We start from the raw sequence: 6,000 nt of genomic DNA on the forward strand, positions 1-6,000 counted from the left end.
TAGGAGGGGAAAGAGGTTACTGCTTATCAGATGGCATAAATTTTCAAGGAGAATCAACATGGAAAACTTGGGAATAAATCATAGCAATATCATAATTAATGTAGTAGTAGTGTTGCTGTTTATTAATGCTGAAGTGTGGTTTTCCTAACTGTCTGACTTATAATTTGCATACCATTAAATAATGCATAATATGGCACGCTGAATTCTGTTTTTCAAATATATGCTTTTGGTGGCTACCATGCAGGATTTGAATTTGTCTTTTAATTTAGCTCAAGAAAGGTAACGTCACTGGGCTAGTGGTAAATCCCAAAGAAGGAGATAAATGTCAGTAGTGGCTTATTAAATATTCCAATTTTAGGTTCCCAAACTGTGGCAAATTTATCTTAATACAGACAAACAAACACACATAAAACTTCTTTATTACTTACATTACTTACACCAGGAAATTTGGGGCAGATTTTATAAGGGGAAAAATTGTAGGAGGAAAGAGGTTCCTTTTGATTATAATCGTGACGTCCATTCCTTAGAAATTACTGACACAAATAAGTTAGGTCTACAAACAGGTGATAAAAATCCCTTCTGGTCTAGTTCATTTGCAAAGAACTTTTCTCAATTTGGTGTTTTCTATTGCCTGGAGAACCAGAAGAGAGCTAGAAACAATATAGCATATTAAAATAGGTTTATAAATAATAGAACTCAGACACCTGTGTATTATAGATTTACATGTTGGCTGTGAACGTAAGTGGGGAAAATCTTACCCACTCACCACCCTCTGGCTAGATTGCCTAGCCTAGTGAGAAGATAGCAAGATAATTGGCATCTGGATTCTTTCCTGCTTATTCATCATAAATAATGACTTCTTACAGTAGTGCATTGCCTTATACTTCATATAGTGCTTTCATGTACCTTATTTCATCTGATCCTCGCTGGGACAGACCTCACAACTTGCACTCTGTGGGTGAGAAGACTGAGGCGGCGACAATCAGGGAGGAGAGGAGGGAAGCCAGGTGTTCTGTGTCTAGTTGAGAGCTGATTTCCCTGAACTCTATAACTGACCAAAGAGAGTGTCTCTCCCTGTGCTAGCACACAAGCCGTAGAAGTTCATAAACACACCCAAGCGTGGCTTATACACACACAGATCAAGGATGTCCATAGGTAAGGGCACATAAAGTTGTCTCTTTATACCAAGAGCTGTGCGCACTGCAGGAGAAGCTTGGAGCAAGGGTCCCTCCTTGCCATCGCTCCTTGGTGTCTTTTCCATGACAGATAAATAACCCTGATTCACTAGGTGGCCTTGAAGAGTTTTTGAGAGTTCCTCTCACCTAGGTGAGATGGGACTTCCAGACAAGAGTTATTTCATAGAGAAACGCTCTCCCTGCCCCATGCTCTGCCTTTGTGTTGTTGAAACCTGAGACCAATAGGGATTCTGACAGCATCTTCCTTGAATGTGCTAAGCTCCTTGCTGATACCTAGAAAAAGTGACACCTTCCAAAGGGACACCTGACTGAAATAGAACCATCAGGGTTTTTTTTGTTTTTGTTTTTTTGTTTTTTGACAAGTTAAGCCTTGGGAACTGCAGTTGGTGTTCACTACACTCTCATTTCTGGTCTATGTTTCCACCACCGCCTCTTATTTCTTCTCAGCGTCAGCCAATGGGCAATCGTAAGTTACTGCATAATTGTAAATAGTTGGATCCATTGTAAATAAATGGATATTTCTAGAAGTGGGATTTTTGGTTTTTTGAGGGGGTAGGGGAGGAGTGAGGGAGTGGGTAAAGGGCATCTTTCCTTCCTCCCCCTTTTGGAAAAGATGCTTCATTAAAAGAATAAAGACCGTCTCCTTCTCCCCATATCTTCTGTAGCTGAAAGAGAATAAGAGTTCATTTATGAAATTCATTATGAAATGATGGTGTTGTGCTAGGGCTAGAACTTTTGAAAACCCACACAGGATTGATGATTTGGGAAGACATCTCCCTGTGTGATATGTCAAGGTCATGGTTATCTGTGAATGGTGGAAGCTGAAGAAGGGACTGACAAATCTGATCAGGGTCCTCACTGTGCCCTCTCCAGAGAGTGAAACTTCAAACTGCAGAGAGATTAATTGCTTGCCCAACACGTACTGAGCACGGATTAGAGGACAGAGTCTTGGGTACTCGGGAGGGTGGGGACCAAATACGGGACATTGTGCTTACCCTGCGAAACCTGGTCTATCTATGAACATTAATTCTGTGGTCTGTCCACACTATCAACACTGAACAAAAAGGTCTGGTTAGACTTCTGAGTCCGTGATGGCAAGACTTAGCTCCCGTATCACCTCGCACCCAGGCTTTTGAATATCGGCAGTGTTGGAGAAAAACTGGTGGTAGTTTAAAGAAAAATTTAGGCAAGGAGAGCAAACTTGGATTCTACTGAGGTCTCGCTGAGTGCCCCAGACTTGAGCAGAATGTCTCCCGGTGGCTTTTGCTTAGCATTTTCAATAATATTTGTATTAGAGTCAAGTCTTGCAAAAGGTGAGGGACATCTTTCAAGTTTTGTGTGCACTGACATGATTTTTCCTTTTTTTTTGAGGGCTAGTTGAGATCGGTGTTGAAGAAGCTGATTATTAACATTAACATATTTTTCCTCTGTGTTAATGTTTATTCTGTCAAGAATTCTTACTTTACAAATCAGTGTCTCCAGGAAGCAGTGGTAGAGAGGATCAGAATCAAAGTATTTTGTAGGCTGTTTCTTTTTTCCCATGCCATGCTTTGGCTCCTTTTGGGATACAGTGTGAGGAAACAGATTTGAGGAATTTGCATACTGGCTGTGAAGTTGATAGGAAGTTCAACTGGAAGTTACAAGCACACTGTCCTTCTCCACGGATCCATCCTGTCCGAGTTCCTAACCAACAGGGAAACAATAATGCTACTTCTTTTCTCACAGTCTCTAGCAGAGACAGTACTCTTCAGTTTGCACTTACATTAAGATGATGAACTTCACCCTTCCAGAAAAATCCAGAAACATAATTATTTTCCTTCCCGCCTTAGTGTAATTATGATACCTCCTTGTTAAATCGCGTTACCTTTCCCCTGCCTTTATATTTTTAAAAAATGCTCCCTGAAAACCCTTAAGGTTTATAGAACACTTTTATAGACATGGTACAACCAATTTTCCTAGAGATTTTAGAAAGGTAAGCCAAGAACAGACTAAAGCTGAAAGGAACCACAGCCATCAGTCACTTTACAGATCAGGGCAGGAGAGTCCCAAAGATGAAATGAAGGATCTAAGACCACACAGCTTGGGGGGAAAAAATGAGAGCCAAGTTCCAAACCACACAGTTAGTAGCCGAGTCAGAACTGGAACTCAAGTCCCCAGTGTCTTTGCAAAGGAATTCAAGCGGCCAGTCTCTCCCTTGTGACCTCCTGAATTCAAAAGCAAGAATGGCAGGAACGTGTGCATTACGGAAGGTTTTGCGAATAAAATTGAAAGCTTGTTTTGGTGCCAGTCCTACTGGGGAGCATGTGAGCATGTCCCCTATTTCAAGGGTTTCTAAGCAGCATCCCGATGGCAGAAAACATTTAGGTCACTACCTGGAAGCATTCCTTCTTCATTTCACCCCTCCGATGGTAGGAATAAACTTAGGGACCAAGAATTGCTGCGAGACAGCTTTTAAAGTTAAAAGGGCATAAAAAAGAGCTACTCATCAAACCAAATTCATCTCAAATGACTTAAATAGATTTCACAATCTGTTCCATTTTCTAGACAGGATTTAAGAGAAACACCCACTTAATTTGAATTTTAAGGCCACATCACATCCTGTTCGAGAATCCAAATAGCCAATGGCATGACCTGAATCTTGTTACTGGGGATATTTAATTTTGAGTTCGAAGATGGTGAAATAGCAATGAACTACAGGGAGGGTGGACTGAGATTGTTTCCAGCTCTGGATTGTGAGGACTAATCACCTTCCTATGCTATGGAGGCCGTGCATTCTTTTTCTGTGCAACATGAAATCTTACTCACTCGCCGGCTTGGTCAGGGGCTCCTGGCTCTGTTAGAGATGTACAAATCCTGTCTCACCCTTTTATTAGATCTGCTGTGTTCAGTTCTTCTGCCACCATTTCTTTTCTTGCCAGCCACCCTTTGATTCATGTTCACTCCTTTGAATGGACATGGGTTGACTTTGAATGTCTCTGGGCCTGATGGGGCTGCAGTTGGGTGCAGCAGCTGTTTAGAGCCTGCGAGGGCAAAGCCATCCCTGAAATAGGAGCCGGACAGCAGGAGGTCTCTCAGAGCAGCAGCGAATCAAATATCTCTGTCAAGGATGGTCTGAGAGGAAGTAATTTGCCTGATTTCGTTCCCCCCTGGTGATAGTTCCCTGAATTTCCTGAAATGGCACTGCCAACAGGCAACTTCTGCTGACTTCGCTATCCCTTTCCGCTCCTGTCTCCTGGCTGACATGTCCTCTCTCCTCAGACACACCGAAAGCCTGCTGAGAGGACCGAGGAGATTACCTTCCACGGGGGCCTAAGGTTTGCAGAGCTGCTCTGTCCCCATTTCAGAGTGCCCGATGTTTCACCTGTTGCTTACCGCACCACACAAAGGGGAAAAACCAAAATGCAAATACTCCTTCTCAGAAATTCACTCAAAGCTCAGAACTCTGAACATGAGAGATTTCCCTTTAAAGCAGTCCCCTTTGTGCGGATTTGCCTGTAGCCACTACGCCTTGTTTGTGGAGTTCTTTTCATTTTTCAGCTTCTTTGAGAGTACGTTTTCTTTTCCCTCTGACAGGATGATGTACTGAGGATGGATTCCCGGAGGTTATAGTGCAGGCCAGCAAATGGTGCCAATCTCTGAGTCGGCATCTCTGGGCTGTGATCTTGGCTTTATCTTTGCCATGTTCACCCCCCTGGTGTCCCCTCTCTCTGCACTTGACCTTATACAAAGCCCATTCCTCCCTCCGAAAAAGGAAGGGTGCACCCTGCCTCTTCCCTCCTACTACCCAGCAGCAGCCGGCAAAAGTCACAGTTGTATGAGCCACCGAAGCGCTCCAGACTCCCTGTAGGAATGGGGGTGTTGACATCCGGTCTTGATGACTATGGGCAAGCGGGGTTGTGGTCCACCTTAAAGGTGGGCTTTTCTTTGCTTTTGGTTAGTAAGGCCATTTTCTTTATAACTTTATGGCACAAATTTTAAAAAAAGATGCAGCAATTTTTGTCGGAATCTAAAGCTGTCATCGTCTTTCAAAAATGTGAGCATTTTTGAAATGGTTACATTTGCAGTGCTCAGGGTGCATTTTATCACTTGGGTACCCCTGAAGGTTGGAGGTCCCTTTCTACCCCTTGCCCTGCTGGTGGATAGCAATGGAGGACCTTGTGCTCCTCACTGAAGGTTGCAAGGCACCACACATCCATTGCCTGAAGACTGAGAGCCAGGACATGTATGAAATATGATCTCTATTGAACACCAAACGCTTCTCAGCTGGCAGACTGCTGGGAGCTGGGGAAAGAGCAAAATAGAGGTTAAAATAAAAACACTAAGGGGTGCCTGGGTGGCTCGGTTGGTTAAGTGTCCAACTCTTGCTTTCGGCTCAGGTCATGATCTCACAGTTTGTGAGACTGAGCCCTGAGTCAGGCTCCGCTCTGACGGCATTGAGCCTGCTTCGGAATCTCTCTCTCCCTCTCTCTCCCTGCCCCTCCCTGGCACTGGCTCATGTGCTCTCTCTTTCTCTCTCTCTCTCTCTCTCAAAATAAAGAAATAATCTTTAAAGTAATCATAATAATAATATTAGCTAATGCTTATTCAGAATTTACTATGTTCTAGGCATAGTGATAAGAGCTTTCTATGCACATTCTTATTTCTTCTTCATAACCATCTTGTGGGGTAGCTGCTATCGTGATTCCCATTTTACCAAAGCCTAGAGAGACTAAGTGGCATGTCCATGGTTGAACTGCTGGTGCAGCTATATACGCCTCTAGAATCCTCACTCTTAACTTCCACATGTTGACTTACAGATTCTGTC

Source organism: Crocuta crocuta, unplaced genomic scaffold (genome assembly GCF_008692635.1).
Source record: "Crocuta crocuta isolate KB4526 unplaced genomic scaffold, BGI_CrCroc_1.0 scaffold113, whole genome shotgun sequence".
Lineage (NCBI taxonomy): Eukaryota > Metazoa > Chordata > Mammalia > Carnivora > Hyaenidae > Crocuta > Crocuta crocuta.